The sequence below is a fragment of the Petaurus breviceps genome, unplaced genomic scaffold, assembly GCF_028583685.1.
Source record: "Petaurus breviceps papuanus isolate PSGF00001 unplaced genomic scaffold, PetGlider_PUasm1.0 456, whole genome shotgun sequence".
Classification (NCBI taxonomy): Eukaryota; Metazoa; Chordata; class Mammalia; order Diprotodontia; family Petauridae; genus Petaurus; species Petaurus breviceps.
The window spans coordinates 664969-680174 of record NW_027186343.1 but is presented as its reverse complement, the minus strand read 5'-3'; the positions used below and the strand labels follow the sequence as shown (position 1 = coordinate 680174).

General features: G+C 40.3%; 1 long non-coding RNA gene across 1 annotated transcript; it reads left to right on the top strand.

Moving 5' to 3' along the window:
• The first annotated feature begins 5898 nt into the window (after nt 1-5898).
• LOC138171704 (uncharacterized) lies at nt 5899-9105 on the top strand. Its single transcript, XR_011170947.1, has 3 exons — nt 5899-5992; nt 6851-7268; nt 8962-9105. It is a non-coding gene; the product is annotated as an uncharacterized lncRNA (long non-coding RNA).
• Nucleotides 9106-15206: the final 6101 nt, after the last annotated feature.

The following is a 15206-nucleotide window of genomic DNA, read 5'->3' as shown; positions in this document are numbered from 1 at the left end:
AAAGCAGCTTAGATCTATTAGAAACATAAAAGTATAAATAGGAAAAAAAAACAGCTTATTGCATTCTTTAAAGAAATAATAATAATTCCTGGAGCATTATAGACACAATCCAGAATCCATGAAAAACACTTGAAGTAGATAGAAAGAAAAAGTTCATGTACCAAGAAAATTGTGAGGATCACACAAGATTTAGCATTAGAGGCATGGAGAATATGGAAAACATTATTCTAAGAAGTCAAAGATATAGGCTTGTGACTATCAATAAATTTCCCAGCAAAACCTACTATAATCCTACTGGTAAAATTAGTGCATTTTCATGCACTAATAAAATGCAAATTTTTTGATATTTCCTGATGAAAAATCAGATCAGAAGAGAAAGATTGGGGGCAAACCCCTGTAGGAATAAAGAGGAGTGGGGAAAGATAAACACAAGAAAGCAAATGGAAGGGGCATTTTTAAAGGTGAGTTGTTCAGATGTTCGTGGGGTTGGGCACTGAGGGGTAGGGGGAGAGATATGATACAAGTGTCCTTTCAAGATGATTATATCAGGCATCATAGCAAGAGTTAAATTAGAGAGGGGACCTGGGAATAAAGACAATATTATGTTTTGATGATGTTAAAGAATGGCAGTCACCGAGGGATATAGTAGACAAGAAGAATGGAGTAATGGGAAGAGAAACTTGTTAACTCGCATAATTAACGTACAAAAGAAGAATTTATAAATGAGGAAGGACTGGGGGAAGAGTTGTCACTTGAATCTCACTTTCATCTGAACTGGACCAATGAGAGTAAAACACACACACACACACACACACACACACACACACAATGGTACAAAAATACATTCCTCCCTTGTTTCTCCTTTTCATCTCATTGATGGGCAGAATTAGAATCCACTGCATAGGCGGGGTGGTTCAGGATAAGAAGACATTTCTGAGAACAAGCTCTGTAAGGCTGGGGGATCATATACTATGAACATTCTTTAGTTAGAGAGTAGCAGGTTTTCATCTTCCCCTCACTCCTCAGTAAGATGTAGACCAGTAGTATTGAGGAGTGAGTAGAAGACAGAGTTTCTTCAATAGAGGTAGGGGATTGGATCTCAAGTTGGGTTCTAGACACAATTCTGAAAGCTAGTTTGTGTCTCTGTTGGCATTCTCTCATGTTAGCTCCTAGGGATTTTTAATTTCACGGTTCTTGCCTTTTCCTATGATTTCTGTTCAAATTCCCTTATCTATTTCCCATTTTATTGTAGGATTATCTCATTAGGAATCGGGATTGCTTGATTCCTTTTACTTGTATGTCCAATGCCTAAAAGTACCTGACACATAAAAAAACAAAAAATAAAAAACTTGTTTATCACTTGATTGAGAGAGTAGCTAATCTTCAAGGTTGCTGGTTCAGTGAAACCTATCCATTTTTGATAGCACTACTTCTGAGAAACACTTCTGAAGACAATAGAATTTTTTTGTAGGACTTAAAAAAATCAGACTTTGAATTGGTCAGACTTGTAATACATCAAATTTTAGCTTGACGTGTGGGGGAAAATATGCTACCAAGAAGAGCTGTTAAATGCCGTGGCTTGCCTTGAGATGAGGCTGGTTCCCAATGAAGGGCCTCAACTAGAGGCCAAGTCACTACCTCTTGGTGATGCGAGTGGGAAGATACTTCAGAGTATGAGTTGGACCAAGTTGCTATAAAGTTCCATTCCATTTGCAATTTCAGTGAGTCTTTGATACTAGGTCTTTCAAGAAGAATCAATGATCTGTGAAATAAGGAAATAACTTGCATAAATACATTTAGGAAGTTCATATAAAAAAGTACAGCCATCAAAAAAGAATATGGAAGAATGTGGAAGTTTTCCATCCAAATATTCTGTCAATTGAAATATGAGCCATCTTTCAAGATGCAACTCAATGTCTCCTTCTTGTAGGTTGTAATGGTTAGCCAGAAATAAAGACCCACTCCTTAGCAATAAAAAAATACAGCATTTCCCATCTCTCTGTCTTAGTCACACTCTATTCTGCATTCTGTTTATTGGGGGACAGGGCACTCTAAATAGATCACACTCTATTCTGCATTCTGTTTATTGGGGGGACAGGGCACTCTAAATAGACTGAAAGTTCCATGGTAAATTTTCAGGGCCTCACAGCATCTTACCCAAAGTACACATTCAATGAGAGACAAATTAAATCACTGAAACTAGTTTAATTTATTGTGAAAATACATGAATAATAGTATCCATTGAAGATCAGACAATACAAGGTGCTTGGGAATAATCCCCTATAGGTTAAAGTGTTTGAAACAGAGCTAAGAACTTGTGGGCATTGACTCTCTCCTTCCACTTGATAATAAAATAATCTAGGACCTGCCATGAAATAGTCATTGTCTTCCCTTTTCACACAGCAGAGCAGAAACATGTAGGCAGATGACTGCTTGCTCCTCCCCCTACTTCTCCTCAGTTACAGGGTTTGGATTCCCCAGGGACCACTGAGATCTATTTCTCATATCTATCTTCCAATAGTGCCCACCTGAGTTGAGGATTGGTCACCAAAGACATAATAACAACCAGAGTCTTTAGTACTGTTAGACTTAAATGGACAGGCTTCTCCACATCTCACACTCTTCAGATCCTCAAATACAGCAATACAGGAACTGGCTGTTTCAGGATCTACTCTGATGTAAATTTTGAAGAGGACATAGGTTATTTGGTAGTCCTGAAGGCCCAGTGTACCCACCTTCTGCTATATTTGGGAAGCCCTTCTATTTCCAGGACAGAATGGATAAAGGGATCAAGAGTTATCTTCTCTGCTGAACCTCCTTCTCTCCAAGGGCTGTCACTGCTGAATGCTACTAGTCAATCTCAGGCTTGCATGTGTGACTCTGATGTCAGGTGCCTCCAAAGCATCTTCCTGCTCCTGATGCAGCAATTCCTAACAAGCTCTAGAGGATTCAAATGGAACTATGGTTAACTGATTGTCACAGTCTCTCTGACTCATAAGGGTGGATTTGCTGCACCACCAACCTCAAATCTTGTGTTTTATCTGCATTATGCAGTATTACATGAACTGATAGAATCACAGAGATTCTCATAGAATACTATCTTTTTCTCTAACATTCCTGTGCCATCACAAATATCTCTAGATATTCTGAGTGCATGGGCAGTGATCTATAATCAGAAGAGACCATCAGTAATGAAAGTACAGCATGGAAGACTGTGGACCAAGGGATTCATATCTGTGGGATAAATTTACTTACCATTTTGAAGAAGGAAGAAACTTAGAGCTAGTCTAGATAGGGACTACTTGAGGCTCCCCGCCTGTATGTTTCCCTAAAGAAAAGAGTAAGTCATTCTTCAGAGAATATCCCGAGGACTATGGCAAAGGGCTCTGGCTGAGGCATTTGTCCTGTGTGTTTTCATAGACTGATAGAAGACCCAAGAATCAGCTATATGGCACTGTATGTGGAGTCAGAAACAGAGTCAGGAAGCCACGAGTACAAATCAAGCTTCAGGCATTTACTAGCTGTCTGATCTTTGGAAAGACACTTAACTTCTGCCTCCCTCAGTTTCCTTATCTGCAAAGCCTGTTGTGAAAATAAAATTAGACAATATTGATTTAGGGATTTGCAAACTTCAAGTGCCAATATTTGCCAGCTATACTATTATTATTTACTGTAGTTATTAATTTTCATCACCATCATTATCATTATATTAAAGATGAAGAACTCTCTCCACTCTTTACGCCCTTATTAGTGAGAATGTTGAAGTCCATCTCTTTCCTCCAATGCTCTTTTGAGAGCTACCTGTGAATTTCCAAATTGAGGATAGATTTCAAAGGTTTGTTTCTTACCTCTAAATTTGTTCAACATTTCCTTTATCTCAGCACAGATATAACAACTTCTGTCCCTTGATATATCATTAATTCACTCCTGTAAAGCACACAAAATCAGTATTCTGCCTGCTTCATGTAGGCTTTACACCCAGCCTTGGACACAAGGATTCAATATAATTCCCAAGCAAGACACTGGCACGCTTCTAAGATCCTCTATTATTGTGTCCACTCTTTGGTGGACATAAATGGACTCCTCCCCTCCTATATAACCTATTCCTCACTACATCTCGGCTGTGCCCCAAATCCCAACTTAACTTACCCAAAGCTCCCTGGCATCTCAGGGGAGAGAAAGGGGAAAGGCCAATTTAGTGCATTAAGGAATTTTCAAACACTTCAATCCATTTCCTAAGCTCTTCTAAACATTGCCAAAGCCCAAACCCCAATCACCTCTTGAAATATAAATTCCAGTATATCTCCTAGGCTGATTCAAACCCTTTTGAAAAAAGCTGGGCCCTGGCCAGGATCACAGGCTCATGGTGAATGGTGCTTCTCAGAGGAAGGGATTGGAAAATAACTGTGTCATGATATGACCTGATCAATCATATCACTCTCCAGATTTTAATGCTGACTCTCCACTAGACTTTCTGTTCCACATCCTTGAAAGGGATACCTTTATCTTCACCTCCTCCACTCTTAGCAGCCTTTTGTGTGTTTTCACCCATTCTCCAGTTTGCAAAGTTATGGAGATGAGAGACTCAAGCAGATTCTCTCACAAAGGTTGTTTATCACTTTGGTACTTCATTTCTGTGACTGTGAGGTGCTTTCTGAAGGAGGCGTGGAGAATTCTCTGAGATCCAAGTCAAGAGAAATGTTTGTTCTCCATTTTGTGTCACATCTGTAGTTAGGAACAAGTGGTCAATTCCATCTCTTGGATGCCTGCTTACTGGATCCCTCCTGAAATTTTGGGAGCCTGAAGTCCAGGCTTCTGCTTTACAATGTGCCAAGAAAGATCCAATAACTTGCAGAGACAGAGGGTGAGATGTTAGCCCTGTGTCAGGACAGTTCTCTATGTCTACCCCACCTGTACCCCATCTTCTTTGGAGATGAAGGATGAGCTGCCTCATTAATTCCACAGGTTTTTCAAGTTCTGACTCTACCCTCCCCTGCCTCCGGTAAGGGGCACCCAACTCTTCCCTCTGCAGTCGCCATCGTGACCAGGTGTTTTCTTCCTACGAAGTGATTTCTCTGCCCTTTTCCCTACCCGAATCATCTGCCATTCCTTATTTACTTTGGAAAGATATCCTTTCATTCTCCCTTTAATAAAAGTCACCCTAAAGTTCCCTAAATCCAAAGGTGATTAATGCCTGTCTGGGTTTAGATTGTAAAAAGTTTGGTTCTCTGTAGAGTAACATAAGACATCTCCCATTTCAAGAGGCTGAATCACGCATGAAGAAAGAGCAGACATTTCTGGTATATACAAGAAATCTGAACTGAAGCCTTTTGGAAGGAGAGAGCTCTCAGCTCCCTGGGGCTGCCAGCAGTCTGAGTTGAAAAGGAGTTGACCACACAGTGCTTTTGTATTGCTTACTAGTGGGAGTCATTGACTGAGACAAAGATAGCTATATTACCATTTACTGTCTGTCAAGTGCTTTACATAAAATTAATACTTTAATGCCCCCTGGAATAAGGCAATATTTATAATTTATCCTATCTTATACATAAGGAGGCTGAGACTCAGAGGTGGTAAAAGATTCTCCCAAGATCACAAAGGTGATAAGAGGTAGAAATCACAATTCTAATCTTCTATCCAAGATGCTGTAAACCTTTCCTAAGGAAAGAAGAAAATTACTTATTCCAAGTAAGTCTAGTACTCGTATCCTCCTAAGCAGAACACTCACGTTAAAGCAGCATTTTGAAAACCATGACTCTAGGAGTCAGACAAAAGTATGAGCTTGGAGGCTTTTAGGGTTGCTACAAACTGGAAGTGTTAATTGGCCTCAGGGTCTTGATTCCAATCAAGGTAAAGTCACACCTTTCCAAGGAGCAAATGAAAGGGTGGGGCTACTCCCCATAAAGGAGCCAGATACTGTGATCAGACCATTCCTTTGGGAGACTGGAAGTTAACAGATCACTGCAAAGGAAGGAAAGAGGCTATAGAAAAAGTAGGTATCTTTTAATGATAGGTTACTTTAATTTTTAAGGAACTAAGAATTGCATGTCAGGGCCCTAGAGGGAAGGGAAAGGCAAAGGGTGTCAAGAGAGGGAAGTAAGTATTGCTCACCTTTTAAGAGAGGAAAATAGTTACCTAGGGCTGTGAGGAATGGCTAGATTTTGCAGAAGGCAAGGAAAATACAGCCGGACATTCTCCATCTAAGGAGATTTTTACACAAATATCCTCACTGCTTAAATAATTGGAAAGTGTGGGGTAGCTGCTTGTCCATTACTATCTTGGAATGTGATATATCCAAAGACTTGGACATTTCTGAGGCAGGTTCATTGTGGATATGGTAGAAGTAATAGGCATAGCAGGCAAAACCCCTCATATTCATAGAGGTATGCTGGGTACCTTGGCAATGAGTCAGTCAGTGGAGAAAGGTTACCAGTGAAGCCATAAGTATGGAATCTTAACAGTCTTTAGCAAAATCTCAGGCTCGCTCTCTTTTTTTTTCATGAAGGCATAGTGTGTTTAACATTGAATTAGCAAAATTTATTTAACATTATATATTAAAAACAAGAAAACTTATGAAGCATTGTACTATGCAGGATTATATCCAGAAATGTCCTGTTAAATGTTTAATAATTGGCTCATACATGCATATACACATATATACATGTATGTGTGTAAAGACATATATACATGTGTGTATAATACACATGCATACATAGACACACATGGGATTTCTTTCTCTATAGTCCATCTGTACTTCATTAAGAAAAGTTTAGTTTAAGCCCAATAAGAAAAACCTCATGTTATGGCTTCTCTAGCCAAGGCTCTCATCCTTTCCATTCTCTCCCCACAGCAACATGGCAGCTAAATTGGTTGAGGAACTGCACAAAGAGATTATTTGTAGCATCTGTAGGCACTACTACACCAACCCAATCAGCATCCAATGTGGACACACTTTTTGCCAAGACTGTTTCATTCAAAAATGGGAAGGTGAAGTCATGTCTTTTTTTTGCCCTGAATGCAAGAATATCATCAAGCTCAGAAATTTTCCTTCAGTCAATATGCGCCTGGATAATGTGACTGGCATAGGCAAGGAGCTCAGACGTTACTTTGTGAGGGCTGAAGTACAGAGCCAGTGTCCCATTCACCAGAAGTCTCTCAAGTTTTTCTGTGAGGAGGACCAGATTGGACTCTGTGCTGAATGCTCCCAAAACCAGGAGCACCAGGCTCACAAACTCCATCCTATACAAAAGGCTACCCAGAGTAACATGGTGAGTAATGTGGATCAGGGAAGGGCCCAAACAATATGACCTAGTCACTGTCGCAGACCACTTTCCTTCACACATTTATCTCTAGAATCATCCTGTCACCGAGATTTTAGCCTATCCCCTTGCACACCCAGAAAGGAGGTAGACTGACCTAGAGGAAATAGCAATAGTCTGAGGGTCAGAAATCTTGGGTTTTTAGGACCTAATCTGGCCTATCTACTAGTATCTGACAGCTAAGTAGAAAGCTAGATACAAATAGATAGAAATGAAAGAACTCAATTGAATCAGGAATCCCAAAGGTGCTTGACTTTTAACACTACCCTCCCTACCTCAAGTCTTTTGTCCCCTTCTTTAAAGGGATAATAGTGGGAATTCAAATTCTGTAGAAAGACTTAAGGAAATCCTGAGATTTTATTAGGAAATCACCAAAGGAGATAAACTCAAAAATCCCTTCTCTTTCTCTTCTTTAACATGTTTTGTCTGGATGGTAAGTTTCCTAATTTTGATTGGTATCTGAATTTTCCATGCCTTTGATAATAACCTCTCTAACAGTCATACCCTAACATTCAAAGAAATTATAAGATTTTGATTCCCTAAATATCACTTTTTAAGATGCTCTCTTTTTATGTGAATTTTTACATTTTATTTTTTCTAATTACACATAAAATTTTTTAACATTCTTTTTGTAAATTTTGAATTCCAAATTCTCTGCCCTCTCCCTTCTAGAAGGCAAACGGTTTGATATAGATTATATATGTGCAGTCATGTAAAACATATTTCCATACTAGCCAAGTTGTGAAAGAAAATAAACCAATAAACAAAACCCCAAGAAAAATAAAGTTAAAAAAGTATGTTTCAATCTGTCAGTTCTTTCTCTGGAGGAAGAAGGCATTTTTCAACATAATTCCTTCGGAAATTGTCTTGAATCACTATATTGCTAGGGATAGCTAAATCAGTCACAGTTGATCACCATACAATATTGCTTTCACTGTGCATAATGTTCTCCCGGCCCTGTTCTTTGTATCAGTTCATGGAAGTCTTTTCCAGGTTTTTCTGAAACCATCCTGTTCATTATTTCTTACAGCAAAATAGTATTCCATTATAATCATATAACTTGTTCAGACATTCCCCAGTTGATAGGCAGCCTTTCAATTTCTAATTCTTTGCCACCACAAAAAGAGTTGCTATAAATAGTTTTTTAATATAGGTCTTTTTCCTTTCTAAAAAAATCTCTTTAGAACAGTCTTTCTTATAACCCTTTGGGCATAGTTCCAAATTGCTCTCCAAAATGGTTAGATAAAATCACTGTCTTTAGACCACTGAGATACAATATTCAATTGTCTCTTGGGGTGTCACACTCCTCTTTTTTTTTTTAAACTACCTAATCTCCAGCTGTCATTTACTGATGGAGTTTGAAAAAACCAAGAAATGTCTTAAACCATTTTATAAAACAATTTACTAAAGGTTAATTAAAATTTGTCAAAATGACAATATGTTTTCTGAGAGAGGAGACAAAATGGCCCCAAACTGGATAGCACTGATAAAACTAGTTTCCTTTACGGGAAAAGAGATGGGGTACTTGTGGTATTTTATCAGAGAGAAACCGGCAGAAAGAAGGTCACGTAATGGTTGCACTCTTCCCTGATAAAATTCTCTACTCATAGCAGAATCCCTGCTTTTGTTACTGTATTTTCAGCCTTAACCTGAGAGAGGATGAAGATAGCCTACCAGGTGAAGATGGAAGGAGTTGGAGCTCACAAGTATAAGACCTTGTGTCCAACGCTGCAATCTGAAAGGGACTACCCCCAAATTTCTTGTATTCTCTTATTTTCACAATAAATCAAACTGCATTCAGAAATTTGTCTCTTACAATGACCATGTACTTAGTGTAAAATATGGCAATGTCCTGAGGACTAATGATGGAATTTTTAGTCATTATTATTATGGTTCAGTTGTTTTTGACTCCTTGTAAACCCATTTGCAGGTTTTCTTGGCAAAGATACTGGTGTGGTTTGCCATTTCCTTTTAGATTGGCTACAGCATCAAGGAATCACAAAACTACATATAGAATAGAGTTGGCCTATATAACCATTTGGTCCAACTCCTACCCAAAAGCATCTTTACAATAACATACCTAACAAGTGGTGAACTACCAGCTTATTGAAAGCTGGCAGCGACAGGAAACCTGCCTCATCTCAAAACAAGCTATAATACTTCTGCATAACTTTAAATGATTAGCCTTTTTTCCCCCAGAAATTAAACCCTAATTTGCCTTACTGCAATCCTATTCCCTGAAAATTCTAATTGTTAAATCTAAAAAGTTATAGTGTGTTCAGAACTTTTTCTCAGGAGTGCTATTAACAAAGGATAGGTATGACTGAACCAGGAAGTCTTCAGATTCTTCTCAATCAAGTAATTGTAGCAACAAGCACCCTAGCATACCCAGGATGGCTGCTAGCACAGGTTCTTAGATCTGCTTTTCTAAAGGAAAGCAACTCAAAATGGGTTAACAATCTAACTTTAATCAATCAAACATATATCATTTACCTAGTCCAGGGGAAAAAGTCAGCACCCTGCACTTCAGAGAAAACAAGTTATAACAGAAAATAACACAATTCAGCAGACGGGGCTTCCAGCTGTCTGACCACTACATCCATACCTAGTTAGTTACCAGAGAGGGAAGCACCAACATCTGGGTTCTCAAGGGGCAGGGCACGAGGAGGGGGTGGGGGTGGGGCAGCTCAGCGGCTGCCCAGAGTCTCATCCGGCCAAATCACACGATTCTTCCCAAGGTGAGCCCCAAAGCAAAACCTCACATCAGGGTATTTATAACCTTCTCCTGGGTCAGAGAATGTCACAGCCCTCTTCACCCGCTGCCCAGTCACAAAGTAACAAGATGTGGGCATTTCTGAAAAACAAGCCTCCTGCCATGGGCTCCATGTGACCACATTTAGTCTATTAGGGGGCACAGTATATTTTCAAATCAGATTCACTAAAGCCTATCAAGGGGCCAAGGGGCAAGGAAAATCTTCAGATTCCCATTGCCATCACATTAATTAAAAAGTATTTTAAAGTTCGAATCACATGCCAGACACTGTGCTAGATTTGTTGTTCGGTCATTTCAGTCAAGTCCAACTATCCACTGATCAAGATGCCCCTCATAGGATAAGCTCATCAGTTCTAATCCCACCACCATGGTGCTAACTCATGCCTTGATTGACACCATCTCAGTCAACCTCTCTTCTCTGATTGGAGGGTAGAATATCAAACTTTTCCCAATGCCTTCCTTTGAATAGGGTATAAGCTGACAACTCACTCCACTATGCTGCTGCTTCTCTAATTTCAACTCCCAGTAGCAAGATACTCCCACAAAGGATACTTCCTGGTGTCCTGCTCCCTCCTTTCCTGCTTCTTTTCCTGTGCTACCTCTCCCTTTAGATTGTAAGTTCTTTGAGGGCAGGGGCTGTCTTTTTATTTATTGAATCACTAGACTTGGTACAGTGCCTGTCACATAGTAGGCATTTAATAAATGTTTATTGGAATGGATTATTGTATTAGGATGAATTTGCATGAGATTCCACAAGGACTCATGGGAGAACTGAAGTGAACAAGGGTTCTACCCTAGCCCAAGTTCATTAACAAATCTTGGCCTTAGTCTATAGTGACTGAGATTTCATCAATTGTGCATTACAGGGATTGAAGCAAGTTTTTCTAAAGACAAGATGGAATGGAGAAATTGTAATGAAAGACTCTCAAACATTAAGCTAGTTCTGGCAAGGAATGCATCAACCTCATTATCAATGTGTACATCCATGGAAAGTACACTGCCAAGGTAAATGAACTTATCAACCCTGTTCAAAACTTCTCCATTTGCTGTAACTGATGATTCCTTATGTGGATGATGTGGTGCTGGTTGACGGAGCACCTGTGTTTTCTTGGTGCTAATTGTCAGGCAAAAATTAGAACAAGAAGCAGAGAAACAATTCATGCTTAGCTGCGTCTTAGCTTCAGAGGTTGCACTGAGTGCACAATCATCTGTGAACAAAAAAATTATGCCCCAATTCTCCCTCTACTTTAGTCTTGGCTTGTAGCCTTTCCAAGTTGATAATTTACCAGCATACAGTAGCTTACCTTGATGCCATCTTCATCCTCATTGAAGGCATTTGAAAATGTGACTGAAAACATCATGCTGAAAATCATGGGAGCAAGAATACAACATTGCTTCACTCCATTGGTGACTAGGAGAGCTCGAGAGCCTTGGTTGTGAGAGAACCTATTATTCAGACCCTGGGCAAGCGTACCATCATGAAATTGATGTACAATACTAATGGACTTCTCCAGGCACTCAGATTTTGACATAATTTTCCATAAACCCTCATGATTGACAGTATCAAAGATCTTTGTCAGAATGACAAATGGTTGTGTGCCAACTTCAGTTCTGTTCCTGGCATTTCCTGGAGTTATCAGGTAGCAAACACCATATCTACCCTTTCTGAATTTGTACTGGCTGTCAGGTAGATGGCCATCTGTAATGGGAAGGTAAATTTTAAAGATCTTCCCTGCCCCTAGGCTAAAGTGTACCTGGAGCCTGGGGTGGGAGGCTTGTTTTTCAGTAGATACTTCTTGATTGGCCAGTGAGTCAATAAGGTTGTTACATTCTCTGAGCCAGGAGAAGGCTATATAAGCCCTGATTTGTAGCTTTGTTTTGGGGCTCACTTTGAGAAGTGCTGTGTGATTTGATCAGATGAAACTCTGGGAAGCCATTGTTGAGACCCCCGGCTTTGAAAAACCCAGATGTTGATTTGGTATGGATGTAATGGTTGGTCAGTTTGGAAATCTGTCTATTTGATCTGTCTCTCTGTCTTGATAATTCTGTCTGTATATTCTGAAGTTCGGGTTGCTGACCTTTTTTCCCCCGAACTAGGTAAACGATACATATTTGACTGATTAAAGTAAGCTTGTTAACCAATTTTGAGTTGCTTTCCTCTATCAAAGCAGATCCAAGAACTTGTGTTGGAAGCCACCCTGGGGACACCCGGGAGCTTGCTGTTACAAAATGGTGTCACGAACAGGATCTGCAGAGTAAAAGTATGGGGGCTGGGATAATTGTTTGTTTCCCAGTTGTGGTAGCTGTGATTCTGTGGAGCCGTGGACCAGGAGGGAAGAATGGCCTGCATGCTGACTTCACTGAGCTGAGAGCAGGAACGATGAGCTGCCTGCATCAAGACCTGGGCAGAAGCCAGGAGCGGCTGCCGTCTGCGGGAGGAGAAGGAACCTAGGAGTTCAGAATTCAGCCACAGGAAAAGATAAGAACTGAGCAGCAAAGCAGGGGCACTGATTGTGTTTCCTTGCTGCATCCCACAGTTTGGGACCCAGGGGGAGGATGGACTTGTGACTATGGTGGGTGGGATGAAGTGCCTTGGACCCCCAAGGACCCCACCTTGTTGGTTTTGTTGCCCAGCCCCCTCTCTGTACTTAGAAGCAGGGGCTGGAGCTGTGTGAGGGGAAGGACACCCCCCCCCCCCAACTTTATTTGGACTCGTTTTGAATTGAGGTGGTAATGCAAAGTACTTTGTGTTTGTTTAAGGTCCTGTGGCCACTTTGGTAACTTCAGTTATGTATCTTGCAAATGTGACCTAAGATTGTTAATGCTGATTCAAAAGTAAATTGTCTATGCTATGGGCATGAAAGATCTTGGGGCCGAATGTAATGGGAATGTAAATTTTAAAGATCTTCCCTGCCCCTAGGCTAAAGTGCACCTGGAGCCTGGGGTGGGAGGCTTGTTTTTCAGTAGATACTTCTTGATTGGCCAGTGAGTCAATAAGGTTGTTACATTCTCTGAGCCAGGAGAAGACTATATAAGCCCTGATGTGTAACTTTGTTTTGGGGCTCACTTTGAGAAGTGTTCTGTGATTTGATGAAACTCTGGAAGCCATTGTTAAGAGTCCCCCGGCTTTGAAAAACCCAGATGTTGATTTGGTATGGATGTAATGGTTGGTCAGTTTGGAAATCTGTCTATTTGATCTGTTTGTCTTGATAATTCTTTCTGTATATTCTGAAGTTCGGGATGCTGACATTTTTCCCCTGAACTAGGTGAATGATACATATTTGACTGATTAAAATAAGCTTGTTAACCCATTTTGAGTTGCTTTCCTTTATCAAAGCAGATCCAAGAACCTGTGGTGGCAGCAACCCTGGGGACGCTGGGGTGCTTGCTGCTACACCATCTTCCAGTTGAACTGTTAAGGAGAACTCTGGCAAGAATCTTGCCCAGCAATGACTAAGAAAAAGACTCCTCTGTGATTGTTACAGGGCAAGTTATTTCCCTTACCTTTATAGAGATGGGCAATGGAGGCATCCTTGAACTCCTGGAGCATAACCTCCTCTTGCTGTATAATTCAGATAATTTTAGCTTTTGTATGAGTGGTGGTTGACCTCCCTTCTAAATCTCAGAATTAGCAACAGACACTTTGCCACATGAGAGGAGCCAACTGGCATTTAAAATCTCTTCTTCAGTTGGAAGTTTGCCTAGGGAGGGATTGACTCCAACCTGAAGGTAAATGGTCAATGGCTTCAGCATTGATTGATGACAATAAGTTAAGAACACTATGGAAATATTCAGCCCATCTCTCTAGGATCATGGCCTTATCACTAATCCATGTGGCTCCCTCAGCACTGAGTAACTGAGATACACCATATATGGTTGACCCATAAATAGCTTTCAGACATCATAAAACGGCTTTGGATTGTTACTATCAAACATAAAACTGAATTTAATTTCCCTTTTTACTGAGCCAAGAATCATGTATCTCTCTAAGCTTTTCTTGTACTTTACTTTTGATGGAGATAAATGCTGCCTTCTTAGAGATGGATGAACTCTCCTATGGCAAACTCTGTGAAGTTGTTTTTCATTTAGCAGCTTCTGAATTTCCCCCATCTTCATCAAAGCATTCTTGATGTTTGTGAGTGTTCTGACCCAGATAAACAAATGCTGTGTTGTACATCACATCTCTGAAAGCTGCCCACTTCTTTTCTGCTCACTTGTTGCCCACTGTTTGATAGCACAGCTTTCCCTCCAAGTTAGCAACAAACTGTTCCCTCTCAGAGAAGCCCTCTAATCTGTGGATGCTAAGCCTTCTTTAGTAGTCTTGCCTTTTGTTGAATGCAAATATTTAGCTTGGAGAAAAGTCTGTGAGCAATCTAGCATTTTGTACCACACATTGCCTTTGACACTCACATCCTGTCTGTCTCTTCTCCTTACAAATACATAGTGTGTTAGATGCCAATGTTTGCTTCGAGGGTGCACCCAGGAATTTTTATTGCATTTGGGTAAACAGAAGACAGTGTTAGTGATGAGAAGGCCATGAGATGCTTAAGTTTTCAGTAGCAAGTGACCATTGATGTTGTTTCCAACTCCTTTCCTCTTAAGGATTCCCTGCCATGTTTGGTAGTCTGTACCTACTCTAGCATTAAAGTCCCCCAGAATTATAAGCTTGTCCTCTTTTCAGCATATTGATGATAAGGGTCTTCAGGCATTCATAAAGTTTTTCTTTGACCTCATCAGGGTTTATCATGGTGGGAGCATGGGCATTGATGATGGTGGTATGGCACTTTCAAGTGGCAATCACATTTAACTCCTTTTTGGTAGGCATACAAGCTTGTTGATTAGTTTTGATTGAGAAGCCTATGCCAGCATCATGGTGCTCTTCTTTACTTCAGCCACTCAAAGATGTGTGTCTACCTTTGACTTCAGTAAGCTGGCCTTCATTTGCCAGCCTTGTTTCACCCAGGGCCACTATTTAGATGCGATACCTGCTAAGTTCTCTTACAACAAGAGCTGTCCACCTTTCACTTCTACTGGATTTTGTGTTGTCTATAAGTGTGCACACATTCCATGTGCTGATGGTGAGTGGTATCATGTTCGAAGAAGTTTTGTATACT